Consider the following 24,820-nt stretch of genomic DNA (forward strand, 5'->3'; position numbering starts at 1 on the left):
TCATGGTTTTGAAACATGGAGATTAGTTTCACATTTTTATGAAGGGTTAACTCCTAGAGATAGGCAAATGGTTGAATTGATGTGCAATGGAACTTTTAAGGATAAAGACCCTAATGAAGCAATGGAGTACTTAGATTTGCTAGCTGAAAATGCGCAAAATTGGGACACTACAGGAACTTATGAGGCACCAAGTAAAACCCAACCTCATACATCTAGTGGGGGTATGTACAACCTTAGGGAAGATCATGACCTCTAAACCAAGTTTGCATCTTTAGCTAAAAAAGTCGAAGCACTAGAATTAAAAAAGAGTGGTCAACTAAAATCTGTTCAAGATATTGCATGTCAAATCTGTGAAACCAACGAACATTCAACCAATAATTGTCCAACCTTCCCTTCTTTTAAAGAATGTCTCCATGAACAAGCCCATGCATTAAACAGTTTTCAAAGGCCCAACCATAACCCATATTCGCAAACATATAACCCTGGTTGGAGAAATCATCCAAATTTCAGTTGGAAGAGTGAGAACAATAATGCTCAAACTTCACAGCCACCTTTTCAAGCACACCATAATTTCCAAAATTCTCATGGATATGCACCTCCTTATGCTCCCCCTCCTAGAAGAAATCTTGAGGAAACATTGCATGCATTTATGGAAAAGCAAGAGGCAATTAACACTCAACTTGCTCAAAGCATGATAGATTTTAAAGATACTCTTGCAAAGTTCACATCTGCTCTCAGTTTCCAAGAGAAAGGTAAGTTTCCATCTCAACCACAACAAAATCCAAAGGGGCAATACAATGTGAATGCAAGTAGTTCGGGAAGCCAACACATGGATCACGTAAAATCAGTCATCACTCTTCGTAATGGTAAGGTTATTGAAAAACCCATTCTTGAACCTTGTGAGAATGATGATGAATCAATCTCTGAGGGTAAGGAAGGGGTTGAATCTGATCATTGCAAAGAAAAGACTGATTCTCCGCCAGCACTTCCATTTCCTCATGCCATGACTAAACAAAGGAAAGTCAATCACAACTCTAAAATCTTTGAAACTTTCAAACAGGTAAGGATCAATATACCTTTGCTGGATGCTATTAAACAGGTTCCTTCTTATGCTAAATTTTTAAAAGATCTGTGCACTGTGAAGAGAAAACTGAATGTGAAAAAGAAAGCCTTTTTAGCCGAACAAGTAAGTGCCATTCTTCAGAACAATAATGCTTTGAAATATAAAGACCCTGGTTGTCCTACAATTTCTTGCTTTATTGGAGAACATAAAATTGAAAAAGCCTTACTTGATCTTGGAGCTAGTGTGAATTTACTTCCATATTCAGTTTTTCAAAGTCTCAATCTAGGTGAGTTAAAACCAACTTCTGTGACTCTTTTACTTGCCGATAGATCTGTAAAAGTGCCTAGAGGAATAGTTGAAGATGTGTCAGTACAAGTTGATAAATTCATTTATCCTGTGGATTTTATTATCTTGGACATACAACCTGTTGAAACATGTAATTCATTTCCTGTTATTTTAGGGCGCCCATTTCTTGCAACTTCTAATGCATTGATTAATTGTAGGAATGGACTGATGAAGCTATATTTTGGAAACATGACATTGGAGATGAATATTTTCAACATTTACAAGCAACCTGGAGATGATAATGATTTACAAGAAGTGGACTTTACTGAAAAATTAGTTCATGATCAATTTCAAACCACTTCCAGTGAAATTGAGATTGATGAATCTGACGATTTGCAAATGGTCTATTTTTAGGAAGAATCAAAGGCAAGTAATTGGAGACCACAAATTGAGGAATTGCCGCCACAATCAATTGAGCCAATACCTTCAAGTGTTCAACCACCAAAACCTGATCTGAAGTCGTTACCCCTCAATCTCAAATACTTATTTTTGGGAGAAAATGAAACTTTTCCGATAATAATCTCTTCCAAACTTAATGCACAGCAAGAAGGTAAGTTATTACAAACTCTGAAAATGCACAAAAATGCATTAGGATGGACCATAGCTGACATAAAAGGAATTAGTCCTTTGATTTGCACTCACAGGATTTATTTGGAGGAAAATGCTAAACCCTCTAGAGAAATGCAACGAAGGCTTAATCCTAATATGAAAGAAGTAGTGAAAAATGAAGTCATTAAGCTTCTAGATAATGGAATCATTTATCCTATTTCTGGATAGCAAATGGGTAAGTCCTACCCAAGTGGTACCTAAGAAGTCTGGAGTCACTGTGATAACAAATGAAAAAAATGAGTTAATTCCAACTAGGACTATTACTGGTTGGCGCATGTGCATTGATTATAGAAAACTTAATTCAATGACTAGAAAAGATCATTTTCCTTTACCTTTCATGGATCAAATTCTAGAAAGAGTTGCAAGTCATGAATTTTATTGTTTCCTAGATGGCTATTCAGGCTACAACCAAATTGAAATTGCATTAGAAGATCAAGAGAAAACTACTTTCACATGTCTATTTGGTACTTTTGCATATCGAAGAATGCCTTTCGGATTATGTAATGCACCAGGCACGTTTCAAAGATGCATGCTTAGTATATTCAGTGATATGGTTGAACGTTTTCTTGAGATTTTTATGGATGATTTTTCTGTTTTTGGTGATTCATTTGATGATTGTTTGACTAACTTAGAAAAGGTTTTGAGCAGGTGTGAAGAGAAGAATCTTGTACTGAATTGGGAAAAATGTCACTTTATGGTAACAGACGGCATTGTACTTGGTCACATTGTTTCATCAAAAGGAATTGAGGTTGACAAATCTAAAATCGAGTTAATTGCTAACTTGCCAACACCAAAATCTATTAAAGATGTTAGATCATTCTTAGGACATGCTGGTTTTTATAGAAGGTTCATTAAAGATTTTAGTGTGATATCTAAGCCCTTGAGTAGCCTTTTAACAAAGGATAATATTTTTGAATGGACTGAACATTGTGAAGAAGCCTTTGTTAAACTTAAAAACCTGCTTACTTCTGCTCCTGTCATTCAACCTCCTGATTGGTCATTATCTTTTGAAATAATGTGTGACGCTAGTGACTATGCCGTGGGTGCTGTCTTGGGACAAAGAAAAGATAAGAAACCCTATGTGATTTACTATGCAAGTAAAACTTTGAATAGTGCTCAAATGAATTACACCACCACTAAAAAAGAATTACTTGCAGTAGTATTTGCATGTGAAAAATTCAGGTCTTATCTTGTTGGCTCACCTGTTGTTGTTTTTAGTGATCATGCAACATTGAAATATCTTCTTTCTAAGAAAGATTCTAAGGCTAGATTGGTTTGGTGGATTTTGTTACTTCAACAATTTGACATCACAATCAAAGACAAGAAAGGCACCGAAAATGTTGTCGCCGATCATTTGTCAAGATTGACAACAGATTCAAAATCTGACATCACACCAATCGATGACTACTTTCCTGATGAATCTTTATTTTCTGTCTCTACGATGCCTTGGTTTGCTAATATTGTTAATTTTCTTGTTTCAGGACAATTGCCAGCTCATTGGAGTACCCAGGACAAAAGAAAGTTCTTGAACGAAGTAAAGAACTTTTATTGGGATGGCCCTTATTTATTCAAATATTGTTCTGATCAAATATTTTGAAGATGCATTCCTGACAATGAGGTAAGTAGTGTCATTAAATTTTGTCATTCTAAGGCATGTGGGGGCCATTTCTCATCAAGAAAGACAACTGCAAAAATCTTACAATGCGGATTTTACTAGCCCACCATGTTCAAGGACTCACATGCATTCTGTAAGATTTGTGAAAATTGTCAAAAGTTGGGATCTATTTCAAAATGTCACATGATGCCTTTAAATCCTATTCTTGTCATTGAGATTTTTTACTGTTGGGGTATAGATTTCATGGGTCCATTTCCTTCATCATTTGGTTTCGTGTACATATTAGTCGCAGTAGATTATGTTTCAAAATGGATAGAGGCAATTCCAAGTCGAAACAATGATCACAAAACAGTGATAAAATTCTTGAAAGAAAATATTTTGAGTCGATTTGGAATCCCTCGAGCCATGATAAGTGATGGTGGAACACATTTCTGCAATAAGCCATTTGAGTCTTTAATGAAGAAATATGGAATCACTCACAAAGTTGCCACCCCTTATCACCCTCAGACTAGTGGACAGGTAGAGCTTGCTAATATGGAGATCAAACAAATCTTGGAGAAAACAATGAACCCTAATAGGAAAGACTGGTCTTTAAGACTTAATGATACACTTTGGGCTTATCAAACTGCTTATAAAACATCATTAGGTATGTCACCTTATAGACTAGTCTACGGAAAACCTTGTCACTTGCCTGTGGAACTTGAACATAAAGCTTATTGGGCTATTAAAGCTTTTAATTCAAACCTTGATGATGCTGGTCAACTGCGAAAATTACAAATAAATGAGCTTGAGGAAATAAGAAATGATGCATATGAAAATTCAAGAATTCATAAAGCAAGAATCAAAGAGTTGCATGACAAGAAAATATTGAGAAAAACATTCAATGTTGGTCAAAAAGTCTTGCTTTATAATTCTCGACTCCATTTATTTCCTGGAAAACTAAGATCAAGATGGAATGGTCCTTTCATTGTGAAACATGTGTATCCATATGGGGCCTGTGATATCGAGAATCCAAAGAATGGCAATGTTTTCAAGGTAAATGGACATCGTTTGAAAGTCTACTTTGATAATTTTTCAGTTGAAAATGACTCGATTGAATTGAGTGATCCTGTATATAAAGATTGATTCGTTTTCTCACATTGTTTTGTGTTTCATTTTGCTAGTTTCTCTCACCCCGGTCAAAAGGCGGATAACGGTACTTCGTGACTTAAGTCGGTTCTTTCAGTTTCCCATAATAACTGATATCTGTATATATTTGTGCAATTCTTTGCTCTTTCTCTCTTCTTTGAATCTCTTCTCCAATTCTCATTTCAAAATGGACACCATTCTTGAAAAAATGAAAAAGTACTTTCCCGCTCTGCCTCAGAATGCGATTACAAAAATTTACCGTGCTAGGTGTGCAAGATTGAAGTTGTTAATGGATCATGGAATTCCTGAAGATATACGCTGGCTGATTGAAGCAAAGGTCCGATTATCAGGTGAGTCCTCCAATTCTTTCATTTCACACATGCCTGGAACAGGTAAAAGCACTTTTGCAAAGAAACGTCGTGCAAAACGACTGAAAGTCTGTCACCGATGTGCCAGATGGACTTGTAATGCAACATGTTGTTCTTTAGGAATGGTATCTATAAACCGTGAAGATAAAATACAATTCATTAAGGATGGCCTGAGTAAGGGGTCTTTAGATAATCTTTTGTTGACCCTTGAGACGCATCCTAGTGGAGATGTGCATCGTGCAATTCATGATTTATGGCCCCAATTTCATAAAAAACATAATAGACTTAGTCTTGGGAATCTGACTAAAAAAGACCCTGTTTGCCAGTTTTTAAGAAAACTGGATGGGAAGCCTATCCCCGACCCATAGAGGGCGTTTAAGCCGTTCTTGGACGTAAAATCAAGGGAAGATGTGAGCCACAATCACAACTACCTGTACATACACATGCTTTTTCAAATAAATAAATAAATAAATAAAGAGAGAGAGAGAGAGAGAGAGTGTGACTCCAGCTGGCATACATATAGGTGATATGATTGCATTTTCAATTTCGCATCTATAAAAACTTCTCTTCCTTCCCCTCATTTCTACTCAACCCTTACATTAGACAGATATAGAAGCGTGTAGAAATGGCAGGTTCCTCAAGTTATCACATAAAAAATATTTGTGTTTTCGGTGGATCCAGTCCTGGGAAGGAAATAGCTTTTTTAGAAGCAGCAAATCATCTTGGTCAGGTACTAGCTGAGAAAAAGATTCATTTAGTGTATGGGGGAGGCAGCCTTGGGTTAATGGGGGGTGTGGCAATAGCTGCATTTTTATGAGGTAGTCAAGTTTTGGGGGTCGTCCCCGAAGCTTTAACAAAAGGGGACATCATTGGAAGAACAATTGGAGAGGAACTACAGGTCTCCACAATGTTTGATCGAATGAATACAATGTTTAACCATGTTGATGCCTTCATTGCCTTACCAGGTGGTCTGGGCACATTGGAAGAGATCTTTCATATTTCCTCTTGGGCCCAACTTCACATTCACCATAAACCTATAGGTTTGCTCAATGTTAATGGTTTTTATGATACTTTGTTGTCTTTTCTTGATCAAGCTGTGGAACAGGAATTTCTAACATCTTCGGCACGATAAATCATAATCTCTGCTGCTACTGCTGAACAATTGATCGACATATCTAATTATATAAGATACCTTTAATTTATGGTAAATGTTCATCTTAAATGCAGGCCTATCACATAAATGAAAGAATTGATTGATGAGTTGAAGTACTGAAATTGAAAGGACAAAAAGATGGCCAAAGAGATGCTGGTGCAGTCCAAGCTGGAACACAGTTCGGTAATTGGATCATATCTGGAGCTGTAGATCTTGGATTTAGGTCCATTTTATATGGATGGAAAGATAAGACATAGGCCTACAACTTTCAAGTGGAGCCCAAGATTTAACAAGGCCATTTTCAAGTCCAAATTGTAGCAACAAAGAAGAAGTCCGAATCTGTCCTGCAGCCCAGACACTGTTCAGTGTTCAGCCCATATCTCGAGTTCTAGAAGTCCAAATAATCTCAACTTTTTACCCTGGAAAGATGAGACAATTTCCTAGAACTTTCATGATTGAAGTCTGTCCAAATTATGACGTTATCAATGATGTTTTTGGCAGACAAGAAGATAAGAATTGTCACCAAGTCAAGATGTGGCCACCCACTCATCAATTAGTCAACAAATCAATAGTTCCAAATTTTGGCCTATAAAAGGAGGCATTTGCCATGTATTTAGGCATCTTGGTGTTCAGATCAAGATCATGCTCTTACTTTCTCTCTTTGTATTGCTTATGCTTTGCTTTCATTAATATTAAGTTTATGCCTTTCATTTCCTTTCCTTTACTTAGTTAACTTTTATCTTACTTATGTTCTTATCTTGTTTATTTATGTTTCTTTCTTTCATTATGTCTAGCTAAGTTAATTATGTCAAGGTGAAAAGGTTACACTAATGGTGTAAGGATAAGTACAATATAAACTCAACATGGACTTTAATGTTGGATACTAACATGCTTTATATTTGTTATCTTATTCACTTTTAATACTTTGCTTGTTAAATGGTTAATCTAGATTTATGTTGTATAACACTTGGTACAACAAATACTTGGCACTTTCATAGCCCATACTGTATGGTATAACTGACACCTGAGCTATGAAAGGAACTTGATTTGTTGTTAACATAAGTTATAATCATGAATGCCTGAAAACATTTACAAGTATTAGCATTATTCGAATAAGATAGCTAATGTAATCATATTAACAATTTATAATCTGATTGGAACCTCCTTGTGTGTGGTTTCCAATTGAATAATAAGGGTTTATACTATACTTGTTTGAAATACCATTAGTGGACCAATTGAATAATAAGGGTTTATACTATACTTGTTTGAAATACCATTAGTGGATCCTCTAACCTTGACATTTGTTGTTATCATTGTTTAATCCTTACATTAATCTTTCATCTCAAAGTTCTCATCAACTTCTTCCTCTTCTTCTTCACTATTATTATTATCACTATTATTATTATTATTATTATTGTTACTAATGTTGTAGTATTATTGTTGCTTATAATTTATACAAGTAACCTCCCTGTGGTTCGACCCCGGTCTTGCCGGGTTATTTATTACTTCGACACTCCTGCACTTGGGAAAAGACATCAATCTTTTGGTCGTGTCAGTGATCCCCTTGCCCAGGATCCTAACATACATTGAATGTATGTTAGCCAATACGTGGAGATCCCCTTACCCGGGATCCTAACATACACTAAATGTATGCTAGTCCATTCGTGACGATCCCCTTACCCGGGATCCTAACATACACTCAATGTATGCTAGACAATACATGGTGATCCCCTTACCCGGGATCCTAACATACACTCAATGTATGCTAGTTTATGCCTTAAATCACACTTCTCATATTTCTTTTGTCAGTGATAATTTCATCACTTGGCAATTCACATAACAACTTTTCACCTTGAATACACATACATTCAGTAATTCACATTTCACATCAAAAATATATTAAATCATGGAATTTAACTAGAAAGCATAGGTGTGAATCACCTACGTGCAATACAAGCTCTACTCGTGCTCCCTTGTTGCTGCTGTTGCACCACGTCTGTGGTCCCTCCTGCAAATCACAGGTTTATCTCAAAAATTTTCCTCACTCAAGGATATGTTTTATAATAACCATATCAACAACCAATAAGTCTTTCTTTCATTCATTTCTTAGTACTTTATGTTTTTCTCATTTCACTCATTATTACTGTCGTTCTTTGTCCAATCCTAGTTATCATTCCTTTCTTTATATTTGGACTATCATTGTCCAACTGTTACTGCCTCATTTTTGAACTATTACTCTCTGACCTCTCCTTAGATTTTTAACTATATTTGGAGTTATAGAACTCCGATTCAAGCGAAATTTATGGTGTTGGAAAGGTAAGACATGAGGCTACAAGTTCTATGTTCTAAGAAGAACCCAGTTCTGCTTCTAAGATAGTCAAAATTACTCATTAACAAACACTTGGACTGTTACTGTCCAACTGTTACTGTCCATTTTTGAACTGTTACTGTTTGACCTCTCCTCAGAGTTTTAACTATATCTGGAGTTATAAAACTCCAATTCAAGCAAAATTTATGGAATTGGAAAGGTAAGACATGAGGCTACAAGTTCTATGTTTTGAGAAGAACCTAGTTCTGCCTATAAGGCAGTCAAAATCGCTCATTAACAAACACATGGATCGTTACTGTCCAACTGTTACTGTCCATTTTTGAACTATTACTATCTGACCTCTTCTCAGAGTTTTAACTATATATGGAGTTATAAAACTCCGATTCAAGCAAAATTTATGGCATTGGAAAGTTAAGACATGAGGCTACAAGTTCTATGTTTTGAGAAGAACCCAGTTCTTCCTCTAAGGTAGTCAAAATTGCTCATCAATGAACCAAACCTACTACCCTATAGGGTCTGTCATGACCCAGTCTCGGTTGGTGACCCATAACTGGAGTTCTATGACTCCAAATTGAGCAAGACCAATTTCATTAGTTAGTAAACGTCCAAAACTACAATTTCTATGAAGGAACTTGATCCTAATTCCTTCATTCTCCTACCCAAAATCTCTTTGAAGGTCAAGAGACGAAACTGTCCAGATTCATCAACCTTTCCATTTACACACAACACATGAAGTTCTTTACTTTAACAACTCTTACTTTTTCCTCAATTCAAGTCTAAGAACTCAATATATAAATTAACATCCAGGCATCAATTCATAATCGACTTGAAATGACTCATAAGACCAGGTTTAGAATATCTTACCTGATGCGAATCAAGGCTTCGATCCCTCCCTTTCTTTCTAATGACAGCCGACCCTCCCCTCTTCTCTTCTTGTTCAATTTTTCTTGTTAATCCCTTTCCCACCAGGGTTTATTTTACCTATAACCCTCAATCTAGGATGGTTTTTTTTGAAATTTTGATATTTCTCTCTTGATTTGTAAAAATAGATATAAAAACTCCCCCTTTTCTTTCTTTACGTAGCTGCAGATCTGTTTTTGGTGAGAATAGGAGTATTTATGCTCTATAATTATTCTTATTTGCATTTAGGCCCCATTTTCTTTAAGTGTATTTGTTCTTGCCCCCATTTTTTTTTATTTTAGTTTACTTTCTTAAATTTAATCCAGCCTTCGTTTTTTTTTTCTCGGGATTTACAGTAGGTGTATAAAACCAGACTTAAGCTTGAAGTTGGCATTGTTGTCGATATTTATATATAATGATTGATCTCCATGTTGGGAGTAACGAGCTCCTTTAGTGTCTGTTGTTGTGCAACAACCATGGTGTTGATACAAGCTTCCTTTTGTAACCTGCGTAAAGTGTTCTCTATATTTGAGATCTACCTGCACTTGTCTTTGGTTAGTAGATCGGGTTATAGGCATAAAAAGTCAAGAAAACTAAAAAAGAAATCAATCAAATGAGAGATTTAAAGTAGTGAAAATGAATTGCCTAAAACCCTAGAAAATGATGGAATTTGACCTCACTAGGGCGTGGCTAGTAGCCAAAGGCAACTACTCTTGTTCAGAACGTCGAGGCCTAATTCCACCAAAAATTTTGTTTTGAACAGTACCAACAATACTAAAAGAGAACAGCACCGGAACACAACTCTATTTTTTTCTATTTTCCTTTTTTAAAACAAAATTATTAGAAATCACATCATAAGAATCAACTAAAATCACTTCCACGGCAACGACGCCAAAATTTGTTGCAATGTTGTAGTTGTCGCACGTCCCCACGCGACGTCGATGATAATTTTTTGTTCGTTTGCTTGTTCTTTAGGAGTCACCACCTAGAATTTGATTGAAGGTTACTAGGAAACCCGAATGTACTTGTCATTGTCAGAGATTCGAGGGTAAGAGACTGGTTGTGACTAGGGAAGGTATTAGCACCCCTAACGCACCCTACCTGAGGTAAGCTACTTCGTGGTTTTGATGTGTTAAACAAGTTTTAGAATTTTTATCTTTTCATCGGATATTAGAAATACGACTTACATGTAAGTTCATAATCCTTAACCATGAGCAAATCAAAACATTAAATTCTTCTTTTGTTTTTGTGGCTTTATCAAAAAAAAATTTCATAAAAAAAATACAAACACACACATTCACTTTTACTATACTTTACACATACAACCATGTTCCAAGATAACAAAAATTCAAAATAAATCAAATACAAGTCAAAATATTACAAAATAAACCCCAAAAAAATCCATAGCCTTCTGGAATCTGCAGGAACAGTGCTGAGGAACCCTTTGGATGGTGGGAACAGTGGACACATGTTTCCTCCATGCATGGCAGCCACTAGCGTTGCGTCCACACGTCGTCGCAAGAAAAACCAATGGATAGGTGGATCTGGAATGACTTCCTCCCTTCTTCCTTTCCTCGCTGACGGTGACCTGCAAAACAAGAAAAACAGAAACAAACTTTTTGGTTCTTTCTCCTTTTTTCAGATCTATTCTCTTCCTTTTTTTTAGATCTGTTTCACTGCAGATCTAATTTTTTTGTCTTCTTTTCCTCTGTTCCAGGTAGCTGGCGGTTGTGGAGGGAGTTGTCCGTGTTGGTCACTGCGTTGAAGGTCTTCACTCTTGTTGGTGGCAGAGGTGGTTGGCCTCGATGTTGTCATCTGTTAGGCTCTCGTTGGTGTCATCTGCTAGGCTTGCTTCGTTGTGGAAAAGAGAGTGTTGCCCGGGCGCTGCTGTGTGTGGGCTGCTGGATCTTCGGTGAGGACGACGCTATTGTGGCTGATAGTGAAGGGGGCCGGTGGAGACGGGGGGAACGACTTTGTAGTGTGCTGGGAGGCTGAGGGGGGGGGAAGCTTTGGTTGATGAGAGGGGAGATTGAGAGGCGCTGATTTTGTTTTCAAAGGGAGGGGGTCGACTGGCCTCAATAGGGAAAGAGAGGAAGTTGTGGATCTGTGGGGGGTTTGGCTTTGTTTCTCCTGTTTTGGCCAAAAGAGAGGGGGACCGCCAGCTAAGGGAGGAGAGGATAGAAGGAGAGAAAATAGGGACGGTGTCTGTGTGCAGGGAGGGTGAGGTCGTGGTTGAGGGGAGAAGAAAAAAGGAGCAGAGGTTGGAGGGGGCGGCTGTTCTACTTGAAGAAGATGAAAGATTGTTTTTTAGGGTTTTTTGTGTTGCCCTAAAATGTTTTTGTTTCAAAATTGCCCCTCCTTTTTTGTGTGTTAGAGACTTATATTTATAGGCAAAATAATGTTTGGTCCTCAAACATGGTCCCTTAACTTTTTTTTTTTGTAAATTTTGATTTTTGTAAATTTTTTTGTATTTTTTTAAAACATGCAATAACGTCGACTCAATGAGGAAAATAATTGATTTTAAAATTGACGCGTGAAAAGTAGAACGCATTCAAAAGACCTTTGAAAATTTAAATTCTTTTGAGACGATGCTAACGATGCAAATATATTAAAAAATGTATTTTTTTATTTTCGTTGTTTTTCACTATATTTTTGGATTTTTCAAAAATTTTATCAAAATAATGGGTCTAAAGTTGGGTAGCAACAAATGTCCCCTCTTTACAATGCTTACGAAGCAAAACTCCTCAAGGTTTTGCATAGTAAGCTTTGTAAAGAAAAGAAAAAGGAAATGATCTCATTATCCTGAAGAAAATCAATCTACTTCTATGGGAGACCTGCCCACACACTCACAGTAGTCTATTTTCATGGGCGACCTGTGCATACAAACTCACACTGGTCTATTATCACAGGTGACTTACTCACACAAAATCACACTAGTCTATTTTCACGGGCGACCTGGCCACACACACTCACACTGGTCTATCTTCAGGGGCGACCAACCCACGCACACTTACCCTGGTCTATTTTCACGAGCGACCTGCCCAAGTGGAAAAAAGGAAGAGTGGTCTCATTGTAATGGGTGACCTACCTAGGAAAAAAAATGAAGAATGGTCTCATTGTAATGGGTGACCTACCCAAGGAAAAATGAAAGAGTGGTCTCATTGTAATGGGTAACCTACCCAGGTAGAAGAACGGTCTTATTGTAATGGATGACCTATCCAGGTAAAAACAAAACATGGAGAATGGTCTTGTTGTAATGGGTGACCTCCCTAGGGACAAAAAGGATGGAGAATGGTCTCATTGTAATGGGTGACCTACCAAAAAAAAGAATGGTTTCATTGTAATGGGTGACCTACCTAAGTGGAAAAAAAGGAAGAGTGGTCTCATTGTAATGAGTGACCTACCCAAGTGGATGAATGGTCTCATTGTAATAGGTGATCTACCCAGGTAAAAAAAACATGGAGAATGGTCTCGTTGTAATGGGTGACCTACCCAAGTGGAAGAATGATCTCATTGTAATAGGTGACCTACCCAGGAAAAAAAACATGGAGAATGTTCTAGTTGTAAAGGGTGACTTGCACAGAAAAAAAGGATGGTCTCCTTGTAATGGGTGACCTACCCAAGGAGAAAAAAGAAAGAAGTCTTATTGTAATGGGTGACCTACAAAGAAAAAAGGATGGTCTCATTGTAATGGGTGACCTATCCAAGTGGAAAAAGGAAAGAGTGGTCTCATTGTAATGGGTGACCTATCCAGGTGGAAGAAAGGTCTTATTGTAATAGGTGATCTACCTAGAAAAAAAGATGGTCTCATTGTAATAGGTGACCTATCCAAGTGGAAACAAAGGAAGGATGGTCTCATTATAATGGGTGACCTACCCAAGTGAAAGAAAGGAAGAGTGGTCTCATTATAATAGGTGATCTACCCAAGTGGAAAAAGAAAAGAGTGGTCTCATTGTAATGGGTGACCTATCCAAGTGGAAGAATGATCTCATTGTAAGGGGTGACCTACCCAAAAAATAAAAATATGGAGAATGGTCTCATTGTAGTGGGTGACCTACCAAAAAAAAGAATGGTCTCATTGTAATGGGTGACCAACCTAAGGAGAAAAAAAGAAGAGAGGTCTCATTGTAATGGGTGACCTACCCAGGTGGAAGAATGGTCTCATTATAATGGGTGACCTACCCAGAAAAAAGGATGGTCTCATTGTAATGGGTGACCTACACAGAAAAAAGGATGGTTTCATTGTAATGGGAAACCTACCCAAGTGGAAAAATGAACGAGTGGTCTTCTTGTAATGGGTGACCTACCAAGGTAAAAAAATATGGAGAATAATCTCATTGTAATGGGTGACCTATCCAGGTAAAAAAATATGGAGAATAGTCTCATTGTAATGGGTGACCTATCTAGGTAAAAAAACATGGAGAATTGTATTGTTGTAATGGGTGACCTACCTAAGTAAAAGGAAAGAGTGGTTTCAATAAAATGGGTGACCTACCCATGTGGAAGAATGATCTTATTATAATGGGTGACCTACCCGGGTAAAAAAATACGGAGAATGGTCTCATTGTAATGGGTGACCTACCTAGAAAAAAGGATCGTCTCTTTGTAATGGGTAACCTACCCAGAAAAAAGGATGGTCTCATTGTAATGGGTGACCTACCCAAGTGGAAAATGGAAAGAGTGGTCTCATTGTAATGGGTGATCTACCCAGGTGGAAGAATGGTCTCATTATAATGGGTGACCTATGATTAGTACTGTGAGGCGGAGGTCTCGTCGCTCCAGACAAGAGTACCAGTTCGAAAGGGCCATATGTTTTGATTCGACCGTTAGATCCCCATCAATTTTTAGAAGAGTTTTCAGACACTCTTTTCCTCGGAGTAGATGTGTAATCGCTACTCGATGAGGCCGAGGTCTCGTCGGTCCAAACCAGAGTACCGGTTCGAAAGCGCTATAACTTTTGATCCCGCCCTAAAATTTTTACAGGTGTTTCCGGACGCTGTTTTCTTTAGAGTAGATGTGGAATCGCTACTCGATGAGGCAGAGGTCTCGTCCCTCCAGACTAGAATACCGGTTCAAAACATCCATAACTTTTGATCCCACCGTTGGATCTCCCTCAAATTTTTACAGGAGTTCCCGGACGCTGTTTTCCTTGGAGTAGATGTTGAATCCTCACTCGGTGAGGTAAAGGTCTCATCGCTCTAGACTAGAGTACCGATTCGAAAGCGCTTTAACTTTTGATCCCGTCGTTGGATCACCTTAAAATTTTTACAGGAGATTCTGGACACTATTTTCCTTGGAGTAGATGTGGAATCGCTACTCAATGAGGCCAAGGCCTCGTCGCTCTAGACCAGAGTACCGGTTCGACAAAGCCATATCTTTTGATCCAAATGTTGGTTCCCCATCAAATTTTTACAGGAGTTTCGGGACGCTGTTTTCCTTAGAGTATATGTGGAATCGCTACTCGATGAGACCGAGGTCTCATCGCTCCAGATCAGAGTACTGGTTTGAAAGAGTCATAATTTTGATCCAACTGTTGAATCCCCATCAAATTTTTACGGGAGTTTCGGGACGCTGTTTTCCTTGGAGTATATGTGGAATCGCTACTCTATGAGGCGGAGGTCTCGTCGCTCCACACGAGAGTACCGATTTGAAAGAGCTATAACTTTTGATCTGACCGTTGGATCCCTATCAAATTTTTACAGGAGTTTAGGGTCGCTATTTTCCTTGGAGTATATGAGGAATCGCTACTCTGTGAGGCGGAGGTCTAGTTGTTCCAGACCAGAGTACCGGTTCGCAAGGGGCGTAACTTTTGATCGGACCGTTGGATCTCCTTTAAAATTTTATAGGAGTTTTCGGACTCTATTTTCCTTGAAGTATATGTGGAATTGCTACTAGATGAGGCGGAGGTCTCGTCACTCCAGACGAGAGTTCCGGTTCGATAACGTCATAACTTTAGATCCAACTGTTGAATCTCCCTCAAATTTTTACAGGAGTACCAGAACGTTGTTTTCCTTGGAGTAGATGTGGAATCCCTACTCAGGCAGGCGGAGGTCACGTCGCTCCAGACAACAGTACCGGTTCGAAAGGACCATACATTTTGATCCGACCGTTAGATCCCCATCAATTTTTAGAAGAGTTTTCGGACGCCCTTTTCCTTGGAGTAGATGTGGAATCGCAACTCCATGAGCCTGCGGAGTTGTCGCTCCAGATCAGAGTACCGGTTCGAAAGTGCTATAACTTTTGATCCCACCGTTGGATCGCCCTCAAATTTTTACAGGTGTTTCCGGACGCTGTTTTCCTTGGAGTAGATGTGGAATCCCTACTCGGTGAGGCGGAGGTCTCGTCGCTACGGACAAGAGTACTAGTTCAAAAGGGCCATAACTTTTGATCCGACTGTTGGATCCCCATGAATTTTTAGAAAAGTTTTCGGACGCTCTTTTCCATGGAGTAGATGTGGAATCACTACTTGATGAGGCGGAGATCTCGTCGCTCCAAATGAGGGTACCGGATCGAAAGCGCCATAACTTTTGATCCAACTATTGAATCTCCCTCAAATTTTTACAGGAGTTTTTTCACGCTGTTTTCCTTGGAGTAGAGGTGGAATCCCTACTCGGTGAGGCGGAGGTCTCGTCGCTCCAGACAAGAGTACCGGTTCGAAAGGGCCATAAGCTTTGATCTGACCGTTGGATCCCCATCAATTTTTAGAAGAGTTTTCGGACGCTCTTTTCCTCGGAGTAGATGTGGAATCGCTACTCGGTGAAGCGAAGGTCTCGTCGCTCCAAACGAGAGTACCGGTTCGAAAGCGCAATAATTTTTGATCCAACTATTGAATCTCCCTAAAATTTTTAAAGGAGTTTCCGGACGCTGTTTTCCTTGGAGTAGATGTGGAATCGCTACTCAATGAGGTCGCGGAGTTGTCGCTCCAGACCAGAGTACCGGTTCGAAAGCGCTATAACTTTTGATCCAACTGTTGAATTTCCCTCAAATTTTTACAGGAGTTCCCGGACGCTGTTTTTCTTGCAGTAGATGTGGAATCCCTACTCTATGAGGCGGAGGTCTCATCGCTACAGATCAGAGTACCGGTTCGAATGAGCCATAATTTTTGATCCCATTGTTGGATCTCCCCTAAATTTTTAAAGGAGTTTCCGGACGCTGTTTTCCTTAGAGTAGATGTGGAATTGCTACTTGATGAGGCGGAGGTTTCGTCTCTCCAGACTAGAGTACCAGTTCGAAAGAGCCATAACTTTTGATCCAACTATTGCATCTCCCTCAAATTTTTAAAGGAGTTCCCGGATGCTGTTTTCCTTGAAATAGATGTGGAATCCCTACTTAGTGAGGCGGAGGTCTCGTCGCTCCAGACAAGAGTACCGCTTCGAAAGGGCCATAAGCTTTGATCTGACCGTTGGATCCCCATCAATTTTTAGAAGAGTTTTCGAACGCTCTTTTCCTTGGAGTAGATGTGGAATCGCTACTCGATGAGGTGGAGGTCTTGTCACCCCAGACAAGAGTACCGATTTGAAAGCACCATAAATTTTGATCCAACTGTTGAATCTTCATCAAATTTTTACAAGAGTTTCCTGACACTGCTTTCTTTGGAGTAGATGTGGAATCCCTACTCGGTAAGGGGGAGGTCTCGTCGCTCCAGACAAGAGTACCTGTTCGAAAGGGCCATAAGTTTTGATCCGACTGTTGGATCCCCATGAATTTTTAGAAGAGTTTTCGGACGCCCTTTTCATTGGAGTAGATGTGGAATCGCTACTCAATGAGCTCGCGGAGTTGTCGCTCCAGAGGAGAGTATCGGTTCAAAAGCGCTATAACTTTTGATCCCACCGTTGGATCGCCCTCAAATTTTTACAGGTGTTTCCGGATGCTGTTTTCCTTGGAGTAGATGTGGAATCCCTACTCGGTGAGGCGGAGGTCTCGTCGCTACGGATAAGAGTACCGGTTCAAAAGGGCCATAACTTTTGATCCGACCGTTGGATCCCCATCAATTTTTAGAAGAGTTTGCGGACGCTCTTTTCCATGGAGTAGATGTGGAATTGCTACTCGATGAGGCGGAGATCTCGTCGCTCCAAACAAGGGTACCGGTTCGAAAGCACCATAACTTTTGATCCAACTGTTGAATCTCCCTCAAATTTTTACAGGAGTTTTTTGACACTGTTTTCCTTGGAGTAGAGGTGGAATCCCTACTCGGTGAGGCGGAGGTCTCGTCGCTCCTGATCAGAGTACCGGTTCGAAAGGACCATAAGTTTTGATCCAACTGTTGCATCGCCCTCAAATTTTTACAGGAGTTCCCGGACGCTGTTTTCCTTGGAGTAGATGTGGAATCCCTACTCGGTGAGGCATATGTCTCGTCGCTCCTGATCAGAGTACCGGTTCGAAAGGGCCATAACTTTTGATCCCACCGTTGGATCTCCCTCAAATTTTTACAGGAGTTCCCAGACGTTGTTTTGCTTGGAGTAGATGTGGAATCGTGACACGACCAAAAGATTGATGTCTTTTCCCAATTGCAGGAGTGTCGAAGTAATAAATAACCCGGCAAGACCGGGGTCAAACCACGGGGAGGTTACTTGTATAAATTATAAGCAACAATAATATAACAACAATAGTAACAACAACAACAATAATAATAGTAGTAGTAGTAGTAGTAATACTAGTAATAGTAATAGTAATAATAATAATAATAATAATACCAATAATACTATTAATAATGATAATAATAAAGATGAAGAAGAAGAAGTTGATGAGAACTTTGAGATGGAAGATTAACGTAAGGATTAAACAATGATAACAACAAATGTCAAGGTTAGAGGATCCGTTAATGGTACTTCAAACAAGTATAGTATAAACTCTTATTATTCAATTGGAAACCACACACAAAGGAGGTTCCAATCAGATTATAAATTGTTAACATGATTACATTAGTTATCTTATTCGAATAATGTTAATACTTGTAAATGTTGTTAGGCATTCATGATTATAACTTATGTTAACAACAAATCAAGTTCCTTTCATAGCTCAGGTGTCGGTTATACCATACAGTATGGGCTATGAAAGTGCCAAGTATTTGTTGTACCAAGTGTTATACAACATAAATCTAGATTAACCATTTAACAAGCAAAGTATTAAAAGTGAACAAGATAACAAATACAAAGCATATTAGTATCCAACATTAAGGTCCATGTTAAGTTTATATTATACTTATTCTTACACCATTAGTGTACCCTTTTCACCTTGACATAAGTAACTTAGTTAGACATAATGAAAGAAAGAAACATAAATAAACAAGATAAGAACATAAGTAAGATAAAAGTTAAATAAGTAAAGGAAAGGAAATGAAAGGCATAAACTTAATATTAATGAAAGCAAAGCATAAGCAATACAAAGAGAGAAAGCAAGAGCATGATCTTGATCTGAACACCAAGATGCCTAAATACATGGCAAATGCCTCCTTTTATAGGCCAAAATTCAGAACTATTGATTTGTTGACTAAGTGATGAGTGGGTGGCCACATCTTGACTTGGTGACAATTCTTATTCTTCTTGTCTGCCAAAAACATCATTGATGACGTCATAATGTGAACACACTTAAATCATGAAAGTTCTAGGAAATTGTCTCATCTTTCCAGGGTAAAAATTTGAGATCATTTGGACTTCTAGAACTTGAGATACGGGCTGAACACTGAACAGTGTCTGGGCTGCAGGACAGATTCGGACTTCTTTGTTGTTGCTACAATTTGGACTTGAAAACAGCCTTTTTAAATCTTGGGCTCCACATAAAAGTTGTAGGCCTATGTCTTATCTTTCCATCCATATACAATGGACCTAAATCCAAGATCTACAGCTCCAGATATGACCCACTTACCGAACTGTGTTCCAGTTTTGACTGCACCAGCATCTCTTTGGCCATCTTTTTGTCCTTTCAATTTCAGTACTTCAACTCATCAATCAATTCTTTCATTTATGTGATAGGCCTGCATTTAAGATGAACATTTACCATAAATTAAAGGTATCTTATATAATTAGATATGTTATTATAAAACATGCTTTAGTTAAGGAGTTATTGATACTTTAAGTGCAAAATGATGATATAAAACCTTGATAAAAATGCACTTTTAAGTACTAATCAAATCGCTACTCGGTGAGGCGGAGGTCTCGTCACTCCAGACGAGACTACCGGTTCGAAAGCGCAATAACTTTTGATCCAACAATTGAATCTTCCTTAAATTTTTACAGGAGTTTCTGGACGCTGTTTTCCTTGAAGTAGATGTGGAATCCCTACTCCGTGAGGCGGAGGTCTCGTCGTTCCGAACAAGAGTACCTGTTTGAAAGAGCCATAAGCTTTGATCCGACTGTTAGATCCCCATCAATTTTTAGAAGAGTTTTCGAACGCTTTTTTCCTTGGAGTAGATGTGGAAACGCTACTCGATGAGGTGGAGGTCTCGTCGCCCCAGACGAGAGTAGCGGTTTGAAAGCACCATAACTTTTGATCCAACTGTTGAATCTCCCTCAAATTTTTACAGGAGTTTCCTGAGGCTGCATTCCTTGGAGTAGATGTAGAATCCCTACTCGGTAAGGCGGAGGTCTCCTCACTCTAGACAAGAGTACCGGTTCGAAAGGGCCATAAGTTTTGATCCGACCGTTGGATCCCCATCAATTTTCAGAAGAGTTTTCGGACGCCCTTTTCCTTGGAGTAGATGTGGAATCGCTACTCAATGAGGTCGCGAAGTTGTCGCTCCAGACCAGAGTACCGGTTCGAAAGCGCTATAACTTTTGATCCCACCGTTGGATCGCTCTCACATTTTTACAGGTGTTTCCGGACGCTGTTTTCCTTGGAGTAGATGTGGAATCTCTACTCGATGAGGCGGAGGTCTTGTCGCTCCAGACCAGAGTACCGGTTCGAAAGAGCCATAAGCTTTGATCCGACTGTTGGATCCCCATCAATTTTTAGAAGAGTTTTCGAACGCTCTTTTCATTGGAGTAGATGTGGAAACGCTACTCAATGAGGTGGAGGTCTTGTCGCCCCAAACGAGAGTAGCGGTTTGAAAGCACCATAACTTTTGATCCAACTGTTGAATCTCCCTCAAATTTTTACAGGAGTTTCCTGAGGCTGCATTCCTTGGAGTAGATGTAGAATCCCTACTCGGTAAGGCGGAGGTCTCCTCACTCTAGACAAGAGTACCGGTTCGAAAGGGCCATAAGTTTTGATCCGACCGTTGGATCCCCATCAATTTTCAGAAGAGTTTTCGGACGCCCTTTTCCTTGGAGTAGATGTGGAATCGCTACTCAATGAGGCCGCGGAGTTGTCGCTCCAGACCAGAGTACCGGTTCCAAAGCGCTATAACTTTTGATCCCACCGTTGGATCGCTCTCACATTTTTACAGGTGTTTCCGGACGCTGTTTTCCTTGGAATAGATGTGGAATCGCTACTCGATGAGGCGGAGGTCTTGTCGCTCCAGATCAGACTTACGGTTCGAAAAAGCCATAACTTTTGATCCCACCGTTGGATCTCCTTGAAATTTTTATAGGAGTTCCCGGACGCTGTTTTGCTTGGAGTAGATGTGGAATCCCTACTCGGTGAGGCGGAGGTCTCGTCGCTACGGACAAGAGTACCGGTTCAAAAGGGCTATAACTTTTGATCCGACCGTTGGATCCCCATCAATTTTTAGAAGAGTTTGTGGACGCTCTTTTCCATGGAATAGATGTGGAATTGCTACTCGATGAGGCGGAGATCTCGTCGCTCCTGATCGGAGTACCGGTTCGAAAGGGCTATAAGTTTTGATCCAACTGTTGCATCGGCCTGAAAGTTTTACAGGAGTTCCCGGACGCTGTTTTCCTTGGAGTAGATGTGGAATCCCTACTTTGTCAGGCGAAGGTCTCGTCGCTTAAGACAAGAGTACCAGTTCCAAAGGGCCATAAGTTTTGATCCGACCGTTAGATCCTCATCAGTTTTTAGAAGAGTTTTAGGACGCCCTTTTCCTTGGAGTAGATGTGGAATCTCTACTCGATGAGGCGGAGGCTTGCCGCTCCAGAGGAGAGTACCGGTTCGAAAGCGCAATAACTTTTGATCCAACTGTTGAATCTCCCTCAAATTTTTACAGGAGTTTCCGGACGCTGTTTTCCTTGGAGTAGAAGAGGAATCCCTACTCGGTGAGGTGGAGGTCTCGTCGCTCCGGACAAGAGTACCAGTTCAAAAGGGCCATAAGTTTTGATCCGACCGTTGGATCCCCATGAATTTTTAGAAGAGTTTTCGGACGCCATTTTCATTGGAGTAGATGTGGAATCGCTACTCAATGAGCCCGCAGAGTTGTCACTCCAGACGAGACTACCGGTTCGAAAGCGCAATAACTTTTGATCCAACTATTGAATCTTCCTTAAATTTTTACAGGAGTTTCCGGACGCTGTTTTCCTTGAAGTAGATGTGGAATCCCTACTCGGTGAGGCGGAGGTCTCATCGCTCCGAACAAGAGTACCAGTTCGAAAAGGCCATAACTTTTGATCCCACCATTGGATCGCCCTCAAATTTTTACAGGGGTTTCCGGACGCTGTTTTCCTTGGAGTGGATGTGGAATCCCTACTTGGTGAGGCGGAGGTCTCGTCGTTCCGGACAAGACTACCGGGTCGAAAGGTCCATAAGCTTCGATCCGACCGTTGGATCCCCATCAATTTTTAGAAGAGTTTTCGGACTCTCTTTTCCTTGGAGTAGATATGGAATCGGTACTCGGTGAGGCGGAGGCTTGCCGCTCCAGAGGAGAGTACCGGTTCGAAAGCGCAATAACTTTTGATCCAACTGTTGAATCTCCCTCAAATTTTTACAGGAGTTTCCGGACGCTGTTTTCCTTGGAGTAGAAGAGGAATCCCTACTCGGTGAGGTGGAGGTCTCGTCGCTCCGGACAAGAGTACCAGTTCAAAAGGGCCATAAGTTTTGATCCGACCGTTGGATCCCCATGAATTTTTAGAAGAGTTTTCGGACGCCATTTTCATTGGAGTAGATGTGGAATCGCTACTCAATGAGCCCGCGAGTTGTCGCTCCAGAGGAGAGTACCGGTTCGAAAGCGCTATAACTTTTGATCCCACCGTTGGAATCTCCCTCAAATTTTTACAGGAGTTTCCGGACGCTGTTTTCCTTGGAGTAGATGTGGAATCCCTACTCGGTGAGGCGGAGGTCTCGTCGCTCCTGATTAGAGTACCGGTTCGAAAGGGCCATAAGTTTTGATCCAACCGTTGGATCCCCATCAATTTTTAGAAGAGTTTTAGGACGCTCTTTTCCGTGTAGTAGATGTGGAATCGCTACTCGATGAGGAGGATATCTCGTCGCTCCGAACGAGGCTACCGGTTCGAAAGCGCCATAACTTTCGATCCAACTGTTGAATCTCCCTCAAATTTTTACAGGAGTTTTTTGACACTGTTTTCCTTGAAGTAGATGTGGAATCCCTACTCGGTGAGGCGGAGGTCTCATCGCTCCGAACAAGAGTGCCGGTTCGAAAAGGCCATAACTTTTGATCCCACCGTTGGATCTCCCTCAAATTTTTACAGAAGTCCCCGGACGCTGTTTTGCTTGGAGTAGATGTGGAATCCCTACTCAGTCAGGCGGAGGTCTCATCGCTCCTGATCAGAGTACCGGTTCGAAAGGACCATAAGTTTTGATCCAACTGTTGCATCGCCCTCAAATTTTTACAGGAGTTCCCGGACGTTGTTTTGCTTGGAGTAGATGTGAAATCGCTACTCGGTGAGGCAGAGGTCTCGTCACTCCAGACGAGACTACCGGTTCGAAAGCGCAATAACTTTTGATCCAACTATTGAATCTTCCTTAAATTTTTACAGGAGTTTCCGGACGCTGTTTTCCTTGAAGTAGATGTGGAATCCCTACTCGGTGAGGCGGAGGTCCCATCGCTCCGAACAAGAGTACCAGTTCGAAAAGGCCATAACTTTTGATCCCACCGTTGGATCTCCCTCAAATTTTTACAGGAGTTCCCGGACGCTATTTTCCTTGGAGTATATGTGGAATCCCTACTCAGTCAGGCGGAGGTCTCGTCGCTACGGACAAGAGTACCGGTTCAAAAGGGCCATAACTTTTGATCCGACCGTTGGATCCCCATCAATTTTCAGAAGAGTTTGCGGATGCTGTTTTCCATGGAGTAGATGTGGAATCGTTACTCAATGAGGCGGAGATCTCGTCGCTCCAAATGAGGGTACCGGTTCGAAAGCGCCATAACTTTTGATCCAACTGTTGAATCTCCCTCAAATTTTTACAGGAGTTTTCTCACGCTGTTTTCCTTGGAGTAGAGGTGGAATCCCTACTCGGTGAGGCGGAGGTCTCGTCGCTCCAGACAAGAGTACCGGTTCGAAAAGGCCATAAGCTTTGATCCGACCATTGGATCCCCATCAATTTTTAGAAGAGTTTTCGGACGCTCTTTCCCTCGGAGTAGATGTGGAATCGCTACTCGGTGAAGCGGAGGTCTCGTCGCTCCAAACGAGAGTATCGGTTCGAAAGCGCAATAATTTTTGATCCAACTATTGAATCTCCCTAAAATTTTTAAAGGAGTTTCCGAACGCTGTTTTCCTTGGAGTAGATGTGGAATCGCTACTCAATGAGGCCACGGAGTTGTCGCTCCAGACCAGAGTACCGGTTCGAAAGCGCTATAACTTTTGATCCCACCGTTGGATCGCTCTCACATTTTTACAGGTGTTTCCGGACGCTGTTTTCCTTGGAATAGATGTGGAATCGCTACTCGATGAGGCGGAGGTCTTGTCGCTCCAGACCAGACTTACGGTTCGAAAAAGCCATAACTTTTGATCCCACCGTTGGATCTCCTTGAAATTTTTACAGGAGTTCCCGGACGCTGTTTTGCTTGGAGTAGATGTGGAATCCCTACTCGATGAGGCGGAGGTCTCGTCGCTACGGACAAGAGTACCGGTTCAAAAGGGCTATAACTTTTGATCCGACCGTTGGATCCCCATCAATTTTTAGAAGAGTTTGTGGACGCTCTTTTCCATGGAATAGATGTGGAATTGCTACTCGATGAGGCGGAGATCTCGTCGCTCCTGATCGGAGTACCGGTTCGAAAGGGCCATAAGTTTTGATCCAACTGTTGCATCGGCCTGAAATTTTTACAGGAGTTCCCGGACGCTGTTTTCCTTAGAGTAGATGTGGAATCCCTACTTCGTCAGGCGGAGGTCTCGTCGCTGAAGACAAGAGTACCAGTTCCAAAGGGCCATAAGTTTTGATCCGACCGTTAGATCCTCATCAGTTTTTAAAAGAGTTTTCGGACGCCCTTTTCCTTGGAGTAGATGTGGAATCGCTACTCGAT

This window comes from Populus nigra, chromosome 8 (assembly GCF_951802175.1).
Source record: "Populus nigra chromosome 8, ddPopNigr1.1, whole genome shotgun sequence".
NCBI lineage: Eukaryota > Viridiplantae > Streptophyta > Magnoliopsida > Malpighiales > Salicaceae > Populus > Populus nigra.